This window comes from Aplidium turbinatum, chromosome 2, assembly GCF_918807975.1.
Source record: "Aplidium turbinatum chromosome 2, kaAplTurb1.1, whole genome shotgun sequence".
Lineage (NCBI taxonomy): Eukaryota > Metazoa > Chordata > Ascidiacea > Aplousobranchia > Polyclinidae > Aplidium > Aplidium turbinatum.
In genome coordinates, this window is record NC_137473.1 from 41,263,437 (window position 1) to 41,277,969 (window position 14,533).

At 36.4% G+C, this 14,533-nt stretch overlaps 1 pseudogene; it reads right to left on the bottom strand.

Annotated features, from left to right (window-relative positions):
* Positions 1-1,904: 1,904 nt before the first annotated feature.
* LOC145764295 (uncharacterized) lies at positions 1,905-7,429 on the bottom strand (annotated as a pseudogene).
* Positions 7,430-14,533: the final 7,104 nt, after the last annotated feature.

Genomic DNA, 14,533 nt, shown 5'->3' on the forward strand with positions numbered 1-14,533 from the left:
TTCGAAATTTACTCCAATAACTGTGGAATTAAAACAATTAAAATATTCAATAGCATCACAATTGCTTCTAAATAATATTTTTCAATGATAATTCAACGTAAGAAAATGTTCGGTATTGAGTTGTGGCTAAAAATCGCATTTCCGCCTTTTTCCTATTTCAATGGATTCCTTTGAATTTCTAAAATTTACTCAAATAACTGTGGAATTAAAACAGTCAAAGTATTTAATGACCTCACAATTGCTTCTAAACAATATCTTTCAATGATATTTCAACATAAGAAAATGTTCGGTATTGAGTTGTGGCTAAAAATCGCACTTCCGCCTTTTTCCTGTTTCAATGAATTCTCTTTAAACTTTCGAAATTTACTTCAATAACTCTAGAATTAAAACAGTCAAAGTATTTAATGACCTCACAATTGCTCTAAATAATATCTTTCAATGATATTTCAACATAAGAAAATGTTCGGTATTGAGTTGTGGCTAAAAATCGCACTTCCGCCTTTTTCCTGTTTAAATAAATTCCTTTCAATTTTCGAAATTTACTCCAATAACTCTAGAATTAAAACAGTCAAAGTATTTAATGACCTCACAATTGCTCTAAATAATATCTTTCAATGATATTTCAACATAAAAAAATGTTCGGTATTGAGTTGTGGCTAAAAATCGCACTTCCGCCTTTTTCCTGTTTAAATAAATTCCTTTCAATTTGTAAAATTTACTCCAATAACTATGGAATTAAAACAATTAAAATATTTAATAACCTCACAATTGCTTCTAAACAATATCTTTCAATGATATTTCAACATAAGAAAATGTTCGGTATTGAGTTGTGGCTAAAAATCGCACTTTCGCCTTTTTCCTGTATAAATAAATTCCTTTAAATTTTCGAAATTTGCTCCAATAACTGTAAAATTAAAACAATTAAAATATTTAATGACCTCACAATTGCTTCTAAACAATATCTTTCAATGATATTTCAACATAAAAAAATGTTCGGTATTGCGTTGTGGCTAAAAATCGCACTTCCGCCTTTTTCGTGTTTCAATGAATTCTCTTTTAACTTTCGAAATTTACTCCAATAACTCTAGAATTAAAACAGTCAAAGTATTTAATGACCTCACAATTGCTTCTAAACAATATCTTTCAATGATATTTCAACATAAAAAAATGTTCGGTATTGAGTTGTGGCTAAAAATCGCACTTCCGCCTTTTTCCTGTTTAAATAAATTTCTTTAAATTTTCGAAATTTGCTCCAATAACTGTGGAATTAAAACAATTAAAATATTTAATGACCTCACAATTGCTTCTAAACAATATCTTTCAATGATATTTCAACAAAAGAAAATGTTCGGTATTGCGTTGTGGCTAAAAATCGCACTTCCGCCTTTTTCCTGTTTCAATGAATTCCTTTGAATTTGTAAAATTTACTCAAATAACCGTGGAATTAAAACAGTCAAAGTATTTAATGACCTCACAATTGCTTCTAAACAATATTTTTCAATGATATTTCAACATAAAAGTAGGTTCAGTGGTGAGTTGTTGTTAAAAATCGCATTTCCGCCTTTTTCCGGTTTAAACAAATTCCTTTAAATTTTCGAAATTTACTCCAACAACCGTGGAATTAAAACAGTCAAAGTATTTAATGACCTGTCTGCACTGTCTAAGTACCAAAGGATCAGCCAACAGTCTCAATATTATATTAGAAATCGATTTCATGAGAGGCCGCAGCCCTCACATCGTCAGTCTATAGTATGAAACAAGTTACGGTTCGTGCAAAGATAACAAAAATATACGCACTATGACGTAATAAGAATAAAACAAAGGCGTGAATGCCACGGGAATGCATAGTAGTGGAGTCAACACTAGGTCAAAAGTGAATAAATAATTGGTAGAAAATAGACGAATTATTTCACTGCAGGTAAAATCATGGATTGAATATTGATGGTGGCTTTGATCTTGTGAAGCCATTTGTCCTCACAAGCATCAAGCCGGTCTAAACTAGGTTGTTCAAGAAAAGTAACACTGAAACAGTTGGACAGAGGCGGCTTATTGCTCAGATCATGGAAATTGGCGAAATGCTTAAGTAAAGCTGCACTGTCATTATTTTTAGAGAGGTCAAATTTATTCCAGATATTACGATGGCCTGTCCAACGAACAGAAAATTTATTCACAGTTTGGCCGACGTACTGTTCCTTACATACGTTACAAGTTGCTACATAAATACCATAGTTACTACAATCTAATTGTTGCTTGAGTTTAAAAACTTTATGGGGGGTGTTCAAAACATTAGTATGTTGGATCATTGAAATATTGTGTGAGCCGAAATTCCCACAAAGGGCGCAGTGTCGGCAGGGTCTAGAAGACCCGCATAGTTCCGACTGTACTGTATCTTTCGACAACTTTTTATAATTGGTCAGCTGATTACCAATGGTTTTAGGTCTGGCATACGTAACCATGGCATTCGGTTTTAATTGTTTTTCTTTTTCTGTAAGTTTCAACAATTTGGGTAATGCTGTAGCTAATGCAATGCGGTTCTTTTTATTATTTTCAAGTTTTTTTGGTGTTGAATCTATCTTTCCAGTTCGAAGCAAGTGCAATTACATCGGATGTCATGTCTTCAGGGAAGTCGGATCTGAGTGCTCTATCTTTTAGACGCTGAAGGCTAGATAGGAAGTCCTCGTCGCATTCGTTCAGATGGCGTAGCCGCAAGGCTTCGCTGTAAACGATTGACTTGAAAGTCGTCAATGGATGATGCGAGGTGCCATTGATGAAGCAGCGATCTAGCGCAGTACTTTTGACAAAATCTTTTGTCACAAACTTGAACTTTGTATTATGACTGATGCAATGGTTGACATCCAGAAATTCCACTGTGTCTGAGTCTTGCGTAGTGTCGGTTTGCCGGAATGTAAGAACTAAATCAAATTTTGCGAAGCTTTCTCTCAGTGCGGATTTGATTGAGTTTGTAGTAGTTGTACCAATTGATATCCAAATAATGTCATCGATGAATCTTTTAAATACACAAGCTTCTTGCAGGATAGTTTTTGAAGCTTGAAGGATGTAATGTACGGTGATGTTCGCCAGGGAAACGCAATGATTGTCACCTGTGACAATCCCATCAATTTGGGTGAAGAAGTTTTCCCCATACTGGGTTACAACATTATTCATGCAAAATTCATTTAACTGAATAATTGTTTTTCTAGCTTCTGCAGGATAGGTAGTCTGCGTTGCAAGTGCGTTTTTCAAGGCTTCATTGACTACACTGCGTTTAAGTGACGGATACAGCGCTTTGACATCTGCTGCGACAATGTAGAGTGTTGACGTTTTTAAACAATCTTCAATGGTGCCTACTGTTTTGGTTTGCCAAGCCATCAGTTCTTTTATGTAGTGTTTACTGTCTCGGCAGTATTCGTTCGGTTGTGTTTGACAAAATGTTTTACTGATTGGTCCTAAAAGTTCTTCCAGAAAGGCGGTGGCACGTGACGTTGTAATCATACCTGCGGATTGGAGTAACCGGACAGGGATATCTTGGATGGAGATAGTGGATAGTTTATTCGGTTCAATTTTGTGTGTCTTGAAAAGTGGATAACAATAGGCAGTAGGGCAAAGTGGGGCGTGTTGTCACAATTTTTACAAATCAGCATATATCTCGTTCTGTACCAATGGTATCGAAATGCTAGATAGTGCAATTGAAAGAGGTATCATTCGGCTTCTTTTAGCTACAGTTAAAGTTTTTCTGGATTATTTCGTTTTTACATAAATGCAGGTTTAATGCAAGTGAATGGACTGTGACAACACGCCCCACCCCGGGGCGTGTTGTCACAGAGCATGGGGCGTGTTGTCACAAAATTTCTGCACATGCTTTATGACTAAAATATGACAGAAACCAACAAAAACATGGTTTTAATACAGGCTGAACGAATAAAAAATATGCGAAATGCAAAAAAATTTAATTTACAACATATTGGTAAAAATTTTATGCCCATTATCAAAAACAATAAAAATGTCATCTTGAGAATTATGTGTCACTATCGAATATATGTGTGTATCGTTATCTAATATTAATTTTTATTTCCTAAAAAAGCGTTGTATTTTAACAAATACGCATATTACCTCGTTGTATAAGCACAAATAATTTTTTATGTTTCTTAATATTAAAAATCCACACCTCGGGGCGTGTAGTCACAGCTGTGACAACACGCCCCGTGGTATGAAATCAGGTGGTTTCAACAACCATGTGTACATCTCTACTTGCATGTCTTATCTGTTTGGTATGATGAAAAGAGCAGGCTTAAAGCTAACGAATGATATCTTTCCTGATCAGTTATGATCATACCTTAGTTTTCCAGACCATTTTTAGTTTAGTTATAAAACCTGATTTTGCCCAAAATTCAATGGCACTCCTCATAATTTCTGCTGTGGTGACAAATTTATTAATCTTCACTGCTTGTAGGAAAGAGAACTGAAAACTATGCCTTCCATTGAAAGCTCGTGGTTGTACGCTTGGGTTATCACATGGAAATCGTGCTGTGACAACACGCCCCTGTGACAACACGCCCCACTTTGCCCTACAATTGTTTCGGAAATGTTTGGCTTGTAGTCCAGTGGCTCTGTGGTAGAAAGACCCTCTCAGTTTGAGACCAGTCGTGTGGAATAATACCTTATCATCAATTACACCAGTCTTATGCAAAGAGGTAAGAGCTTCCTCGCAGTAGCGCCGAATGCTGTCCATGTGTTTATCAATGGTATTCGAATTGAAAGGGAGGTTTTCGAACTGTTGCAGTTGGTTTTGTATAATTTGGTCGTAATCCTTGTAATCTATTATTATCACTTTTCCATCTTTGTCTGACTTGCAAATAACAATTTTTTTTGTCATTTGTGAGTTCCCTTAATCTAGCGAGGCTTTTGCGAAGATCAGCGGGTAGGTTGTTGCTCTTCAGGTATGATTTTCTAACTTCAGAACCAAGGTTTCGAATTTTGCTGAATGTCATGTTTACGTATGCTTTCGTTTCAGGGTCGAGTTGATTGTTGTCTGGTCTTGACAATTTAGGAATTTTGAGTTTTTTTGGGAAATAAGGTGCGCTTTCCTCCGATTCATCCTGCTGGAATACTGCCTTCCATTCTATTCTCCTAACGTGTTGATAAGCGCAGTGCCGGATTAAGGGGGGGGGGCGGACTGGGCTGAAGCCCAGGGCCCCCACTTTTGGGGGCCCCCACCTCAAAGAAAAAAATCTACTAATTTTTTTAGTTGCACAGCTGGAGATTACTGCTTTAATTCGTATCTCAAACAAGCAAGGGCGGCTCACCCATATGTGCTGCGGTGCTGCAGCACCCCTGCCCAGCCCCAGTTATTCAATTTTTCTTCGTTTTGTTAACAAAAAACATATTTATTTGATTCTTTCATATCCGAAAATGGTACGGATTACGGGTCAAAGTTATGATAATGCTGCCAATATGAGTGGCAAGTATAACGGTCTTCAAGCTCTTCTGTGCGAGAAATGTAGTGTAGCTCATTATGTCCCTTGCACAGCACATTTACTTAGTTTAATCGGTATCCTAAATGTCCTGTAGAAACATGCCGTTCTGCCGCTGAGCTTTTTGAATTGTTGCAAAGCCTTTATTCATGACTCGTCTCGTCTACTCATCGTTGGCAAGTCCATCCAAAATTCCTAGATGGTTTCCTGTTTTGAAGACATTATCTGATACAAGATGGTCAGTTAGATATAATGCAGTTCTTCTTCTTCTATCGAGTCTTCTAAAGTTCGTTGATACACCACAGATTGACACATTCTTCCGCAACGGAGTTATACACTGACAGGTCCCACCTACTGCACCGGGTTGTAAGCCGAGGGCAAACAAGAAGGTGATCCGCTGCATAGGCGTAGCCAGGGGGGGGGGGCAAAAGAGGCCATGCCCCCCAAATTTTCCAAGTTTGGATTTCGAAGTTGAGCCCTTTGTTGAAAATATAATAAAGTTTGTAGAAATTTATATCGTTTTCAAAGACATCTGGCTTTTAACACCCCCAAGGATTTGTTTCAGACACACAGAAAGACGCCAATAAATTTTGCAAATCGTAAATCGCGCAAAATTTACGCGATTTACGTTTCTTTGAACTAACTTGTGGAAGCAATTTCAGAATGGCTTACTCTGTTGGGTTTTTGTGTAGTTATTGAGTTTTTGTGTAGCTGAATTCTTGGTGTTCTCTTATTTAGCCGCAGTTTTTGCCCGTTCGTGTGTAAGAGCTATCTTAATAAGTTAATAGCTGTTTATCTGCTAATAAATTTCATACAAATATTACCCTAAAAGTGTTTTCAGAAAGCGCTATAATCCATTATTTGAGTGTAATTTTTCAAAAAATTTTCGGGGGAGCATGCCCCCGGACTCCCCTAGAATACGCGTGCCTTCGGCACGCTCTAACTCCCCTACCACTTTTACCACTTTTATTGCTTCAACCCACCAGGATACGCCACTGCACATCAAGTAGCGATGGCTTTAAATCAAACACTTTGTTGTTCTCTTCAATTCATCAAATATTTCGCCCCCCCCCAAAAATTTTTCTCTGGCTACGCCACTGGTCCGCTGTTTGGGACTCCGTGAAACCGATACATGCAACTGGGCCCGTATCGTAGCCCCACTCCACCATTAATTTTTAGCGAAAAATGTCACTTGATAAGGGCCCCCACTTTCAGCTCAGCCCAGGGCCCCATAAAACCTTAATCCGGCCCTGGATAAGCGTTATGCCATTCTGAATTTTCAACTGACTCTGTCCAGTTGGGCGTTGGGGCAAAATTTAATCCTTTCATTAATAACAACTTATCGCTTTTCTCCAGGGAAATAGAGGATTTATTCAAAATTATAGCTTCCGCTCTTTCCAGTTTTTTCTGTAGGGCTCTCTGTTTGTGGCGTTTTTTGTATCTTCTCTTGTCCTTGTTATTCTTAACAGCTTTTTTGTGATTATGATCTAGGTTAGGCCTGTTCAAGGATATCCTAGTATCCTTCTGTTTTTGAAACAACCAGTTGAACTTGTTTATGAAGTTATGTTTGATTTTACAACGTTTTTGAAAAATTTGGTCTTTCTGAAGGTTGGTTAATGAATTCCACATACTTTTGTTACCTATTGCTTGCTTTTTTAGCTTCGAAATATCAGTGCTTAATCTGCGACTCTGCTGGTCTAACAAAAGGTCGAAATCCATTCCTTTGTGGTGGTTGAATGGTAGAAGTACGGTACTTTGAATTTTAAACAACGATTAAGGAAGACTAATTTTTCTCTTACCTTAGCGCACAGGACGCAACTTGTAAAGCTCTGCTCAGTATAGCCAGGGATCCCCTTTCCTTTGCTAGAATGTCTTTGAAGTTCTCTAGTAGTAAACTGATGGAGGAGATCTGCCTGACTATCTGAGCTGCTATTATGCTGCGACGATCCTTTGTCCATTACTACTTGGTCTGTCTGCACTGTCTAAGTACCAAAGGATCAGCCAACAGTCTCAATATTATATTAGAAATCGATTTCATGAGAGGCCGCAGCCATCACATCGTCAGTCTATAGTATGAAACAAGTTACGGTTCGTGCAAAGATAACAAAAATATACGCACTATGACGTAATAAGAATAAAAGAACTTTTAGGACCAATCAGTAAAACATTTTGTCAAACACAACCGAACGAATACTGCCGAGACAGTAAACACTACATAAAAGAACTGATGGCTTGGCAAACCAAAACAGTAGGCACCGTTGAAGATTGTTTAAAAACGTCAACACTCTACATTGTCGCAGCAGATGTCAAAGCGCTGTATCCGTCACTTAAACGCAGTGTAGTCAATGAAGCCTTGAAAAACGCACTTGCAACGCAGACTACCTATCCTGCAGAAGCTAGAAAAACAATTATTCAGTTAAATGAATTTTGCATGAATAATGTTGTAACCCAGTATGGGGAAAACTTCTTCACCCAAATTGATGGGATTGTCACAGGTGACAATCATTGCGTTTCCCTGGCGAACATCACCGTACATTACATCCTTCAAGCTTCAAAAACTATCCTGCAAGAAGCTTGTGTATTTAAAAGATTCATCGATGACATTATTTGGATATCAATTGGTACAACTACTACAAACTCAATCAAATCCGCACTGAGAGAAAGCTTCGCAAAATTTGATTTAGATCTTACATTCCGGCAAACCGACACTACGCAAGACTCAGACACAGTGGAATTTCTGGATGTCAACCATTGCATCAGTCATAATACAAAGTTCAAGTTTGTGACAAAAGATTTTGTCAAAAGTACTGCGCTAGATCGCTGCTTCATCAATGGCACCTCGCATCATCCATTGACGACTTTCAAGTCAATCGTTTACAGCGAAGCCTTGCGGCTACGCCATCTGAACGAATGCGACGAGGACTTCCTATCTAGCCTTCAGCGTCTAAAAGATAGAGCACTCAGATCCGACTTCCCTGAAGACATGACATCCGATGTAATTGCACTTGCTTCGAACTGGAAAGATAGATTCAACACCAAAAAAACTTGAAAATAATAAAAAGAACCGCATTGCATTAGCTACAGCAAGGCTTCCCAAACTTTTTTGCTCGCGACCCCTTTTAATCTCCTAAAATTTTCCGCGACCCTTTACAGTTAACATGATAAACAGTGCGAAATGTACTTTTGTGATATTTATTAAAAGGCTTAATTCGAACGAAACTAGAGTAGCATCAAACTACCGATACTCGAAACCTTCTCCTTTACACGTAGCCTATTGGAATCAAAACACAACCGAAAACACATTTATTCAGTGTGATGAGTGCGACTGCTTTCTGCTGCAAAGCAAATCCAGTCGTTGCTCAATGTTTGTTACTGCTGGTCTCAAGGCGGTTTCAATGTCGCTTAGTCTGGAACGGTATTTTCTTGCGATTGTCGTCAACTTTGATAACGTTGACTCGCACAGACGCGTGAACACAAACGGCAGGAGTGCATTCACTGCTGAGTGAGATAATTAGGCCTATAGATACTCCGCTTTAACCAGCCAAAAAGTGTGAAACTTTTTCCAGAAAATTCAAGCCGCAACGTAGAGTCGGAAAATAGATCAGCATGTTATTCCTGAGATTTGGAAGAGAGGAGCTCGGTATTTTGTTTTTGTAGGCTATTACAAATAGGTTTTGGATCCAATCTAATTTGGCATTGTTTAATTCTGGAAGAAAATACTTTTAAAACTGTTTCAACAGATTTGACAAGTGGTCGATAACCACAGGCTTAAACATTTGGTTCCACATCACTGTTAGTCAAAAACTCTACAGTAGATGAAAAAATTTCAAATGAATCATTTTCAACTTCTTCTTTCTAGATGTTTACATTTTTAACGAACGCTTCAAGTTTTTGATTTCTTGATTTCAATGTAAAAACGTTGGTGTTTTTTCCTTAGATGGATAAATTACCATTTTTCAAGCAAATCTCACAAATAGCATAATTTTGAAAGTCAGATGTCATTGCAGAAATGATGGACCAAGTTTGACTTTTTTTTCCGTTGGAAAAACCACGACTTAATTTTTCAACGTTAATAGCATTTTTAAAGTTTTGTTTTTGATAGCCATCTTACTTCACAATGCAGTAAAAGGGATTTAAACTGAACTCTCATTACATTTCACCATATAAACTCGCAAAAATACGGGTATTGAGGGCGCGACTAATAAAGTTAATATTTTCATAGCATCTTGCACAATAACATTTCGATAAGGATATATTCTTTTTAGCTATTAAGGTCTCGCAATGAATCATAGGTCATAGCATAGATATCTATGGTCATGGCCTATAGTGTGTAAAAACAGTATGTGTAGGCGTATCACTCGCAAATCGCACTTTTGCATGAAACCCAGGTGTATGTCCTGTCATTGCAGAAGCTCCCTCAGTAGACATATGCCAACACAATCCTTCCTAAATAGCTCCACTTCCATGCAAAAATTGATGAAATTATCGTTATCGTTCGATTTTTTTACCAGCTTTCGATTGATTCGATTAGTTTTACTTTTTCAATATATAGCTATACTAGCATGCAGTCCTCAAGCTAGCCCACTACCAGGGCTAGAGGCCTATTTACGCAGAATTTACAACTCAGTAAAAATAATGTTTTGAACAGTTATATCAGTTTCAACAACTGCGTTACAAAATAAACGTCTGAAAAGTACCATAGGATAATACGCACTACTTTATGTAAAATTGGTGTACTCACTGCGACCCCTGAAGTTCGTTATGCGACCCCTTGCGGGGTCGCGACCCCCAGTTTGGGAAGCCCTGAGCTACAGCATTACCCAAATTGTTGAAACTTACAGAAAAAGAAAAACAATTAAAACCGAATGCCATGGTTACGTATGCCAGACCTAAAACCATTGGTAATCAGCTGACCAATTATAAAAAGTTGTCGAAAGATACAGTACAGTCGGAACTATGCGGGTCTTCTAGACCCTGCCGACACTGCGCCCTTTGTGGGAATTTCGGCTCACACAATATTTCAATGATCCAACATACTAATGTTTTGAACACCCCCCATAAAGTTTTTAAACTCAAGCAACAATTAGATTGTAGTAACTATGGTATTTATGTAGCAACTTGTAACGTATGTAAGGAACAGTACGTCGGCCAAACTGTGAATAAATTTTCTGTTCGTTGGACAGGCCATCGTAATATCTGGAATAAATTTGACCTCTCTAAAAATAATGACAGTGCAGCTTTACTTAAGCATTTCGCCAATTTCCATGATCTGAGCAATAAGCCGCCTCTGTCCAACTGTTTCAGTGTTACTTTTCTTGAACAACCTAGTTTAGACCGGCTTGATGCTTGTGAGGACAAATGGCTTCACAAGATCAAAGCCACCATCAATATTCAATCCATGATTTTACCTGCAGTGAAATAATTCGTCTATTTTCTACCAATTATTTATTCACTTTTGACCTAGTGTTGACTCCACTACTATGCATTCCCGTGGCATTCACGCCTTTGTTTTATTCTTATTACGTCATAGTGCGTATATTTTTGTTATCTTTGCACGAACCGTAACTTGTTTCATACTATAGACTGACGATGTGAGGGCTGCGGCCTCTCATGAAATCGATTTCTAATATAATATTGAGACTGTTGGCTGATCCTTTGGTACTTAGACAGTGCAGACAGGTCATTAAATACTTTGACTGTTTTAATTCCATGGTTGTTGGAGTAAATTTCGAAAATTTAAAGGAATTTGTTTAAACCGGAAAAAGGCGGAAATGCGATTTTTAACAACAACTCACCACTGAACCTACTTTTATGTTGAAATATCATTGAAAAATATTGTTTAGAAGCAATTGTGAGGTCATTAAATACTTTGACTGTTTTAATTCCACGGTTATTTGAGTAAATTTTACAAATTCAAAGGAATTCATTGAAACAGGAAAAAGGCGGAAGTGCGATTTTTAGCCACAACGCAATACCGAACATTTTCTTTTGTTGAAATATCATTGAAAGATATTGTTTAGAAGCAATTGTGAGGTCATTAAATATTTTAATTGTTTTAATTCCACAGTTATTGGAGCAAATTTCGAAAATTTAAAGAAATTTATTTAAACAGGAAAAAGGCGGAAGTGCGATTTTTAGCCACAACTCAATACCGAACATTTTTTTATGTTGAAATATCATTGAAAGATATTGTTTAGAAGCAATTGTGAGGTCATTAAATACTTTGACTGTTTTAATTCTAGAGTTATTGGAGTAAATTTCGAAAGTTAAAAGAGAATTCATTGAAACACGAAAAAGGCGGAAGTGCGATTTTTAGCCACAACGCAATACCGAACATTTTTTTATGTTGAAATATCATTGAAAGATATTGTTTAGAAGCAATTGTGAGGTCATTAAATATTTTAATTGTTTTAATTTTACAGTTATTGGAGCAAATTTCGAAAATTTAAAGGAATTTATTTATACAGGAAAAAGGCGAAAGTGCGATTTTTAGCCACAACTCAATACCGAACATTTTCTTTTGTTGAAATATCATTGAAAGATATTGTTTAGAAGCAATTGTGAGGTCATTAAATATTTTAATTGTTTTACTTCCATAGTTATTGGAGTAAATTTTACAAATTGAAAGGAATTTATTTAAACAGGAAAAAGGCGGAAGTGCGATTTTTAGCCACAACTCAATACCGAACATTTTTTTATGTTGAAATATCATTGAAAGATATTATTTAGAGCAATTGTGAGGTCATTAAATACTTTGACTGTTTTAATTCTAGAGTTATTGGAGTAAATTTCGAAAATTTAAAGGAATTTATTTAAACAGGAAAAAGGCGAAAGTGCGATTTTTAGCCACAACTCAATACCGAACATTTTTTTATGTTGAAATATCATTGAAAGATATTATTTAGAAGCAATTGTGAGGTCATTAAATACTTTGACTATTTTAATTCAACAGTTATTGGAGTAAATTTTAGAAATTCAAAGCAATTCATTGAAACAGGAAAAAGGCGGAAGTGCGATTTTTAGCCACAACTCAATACCGAACATTTTCTTTTGTTGAAATATCATTGAAAGATATTGTTTAGAAGCAATTGTGAGGTTATTAAATATTTTAATTGTTTTAATTCCACAGTTATTGGAGTAAATTTTACAAATTGAAAGGAATTTATTTAAACAGGAAAAAGGCGGAAGTGCGATTTTTAGCCACAACTCAATACCGAACATTTTTTTATGTTGAAATATCATTGAAAGATATTATTTAGAGCAATTGTGAGGTCATTAAATACTTTGACTGTTTTAATTCTAGAGTTATTGGAGTAAATTTCGAAAGTTTAAAGAGAATTCATTGAAACAGGAAAAAGGCGGAAGTGCGATTTTTAGCCACAACTCAATACCGAACATTTTCTTATGTTGAAATATCATTGAAAGATATTGTTTAGAAGCAATTGTGAGGTCATTAATTGCTTTGACTGTTTTAATTCCACGGTTATTTGAGTAAATTTTAGAAATTCAAAGGAATCCATTGAAATAGGAAAAAGGCGGAAATGCGATTTTTAGCCACAACTCAATACCGAACATTTTCTTACGTTGAATTATCATTGAAAAATATTATTTAGAAGCAATTGTGATGCTATTAAATATTTTAATTGTTTTAATTCCACAGTTATTGGAGTAAATTTCGAATATTTGAAGGAATTCTTTAATAGGCCTATAGGAAAAATGCGAAATTGCGAATTTTAGCCACAAGTCAACAGTGAAGTATTTCTTATGTTGAAATATCATTGAAAGATATTGTTTGAAAGCAATTGTGAGGTGATTAAATTGTTTGATTCTGGTAATACCATAATTATTATTAAAAGTATGATTTGTAAGCAATTGTGACGTCAATGATAGCTTTGGTTGTTTTAATTGTATTTTATTTGAAGTGCGGTATTTTTTCCAAATTTGAGCGGAGAGAAAATGCATAATTACATTTCTTTTCTTTGTGGCAGTTCGATTCAATTTTTTTTTATACTGTTGACGCAAGCATGCACTAAATGCAATGGTGAAAACACAAATTTGGCATGTGCAGTGTTACAGTGTACAGTACAAAAGAATGGTTGTCATAGCTAGAAAGAAGATATTTTATAAAGTTGAAACGATAGTAAAGTACAAGTAGAGTTAAACAACGATTTTAATTTATTATGACAAAACAACACTTCCAAATGCGTCACATTAGGCAAGCTTTTGAGTAAGCAATAAACTCAACCAAATAAAAATATGTATACAATTATGAAATCTCATATATTTGCTTTTTGTCATAAAGTATATTCACAAAATTGTCATTGAGGACTGCATTTGAAATATTGCACCATCCTTTTTATTTTTTAGAAGCAAAATGCAATTGTTGCAACATTTCATTCTTTCATGATAAAGTTATCGCTATGTTAAACAATATGGACGCCAAGATCGTACTTCCGCCTTTTCTACATCGGCATTAAATCGCTACTTCTGCGGACAATACGCCATTCCACGCCCGGCTTATTTCCGCCTTCCGCATTTCCGCCTTTTAGTGTTGTCCTGTGTTGTTTGCTGTCAACTTAACTGAAGATGGATGCAACCTAGTTCGTACCCTGAAAAGATCGAGGGAAAAAATTTAAAAAAGCGGAGGTCGCTGATCGCAGTTTTCACAAACCTTTTAAATTTTTCCCCCTGAAAAAAATCGAGAGAAAGATAGCACAAAGCCGAAGTCGCTGATCGCATTTTCTGCTAACCGTAACCCTTCTACCCTAATGCTAACCTTCGCTCATCGCAGTTTCCGCGAACATTTTTCCGCTAACCCTAACCATAGACTAATCTATGCTCTAACCCTCGCTGATCGCAGTTTCCGCTAACCTTTACCCTAACTCTAACCATAGAGTAATGATTACTCAGTAATCTATGCCCTAACCCTCGCTGATCGCAGTTTCCGCAAACATTTTTCCGCAGTTTCCGCTAACCTTTACCCTAACTCTAACCATCGAGTAATCTATGCTCTAACCCTCGCTGATCGCAGTTTCCGCAAACATTTTCCCGCAGTTTCTGCT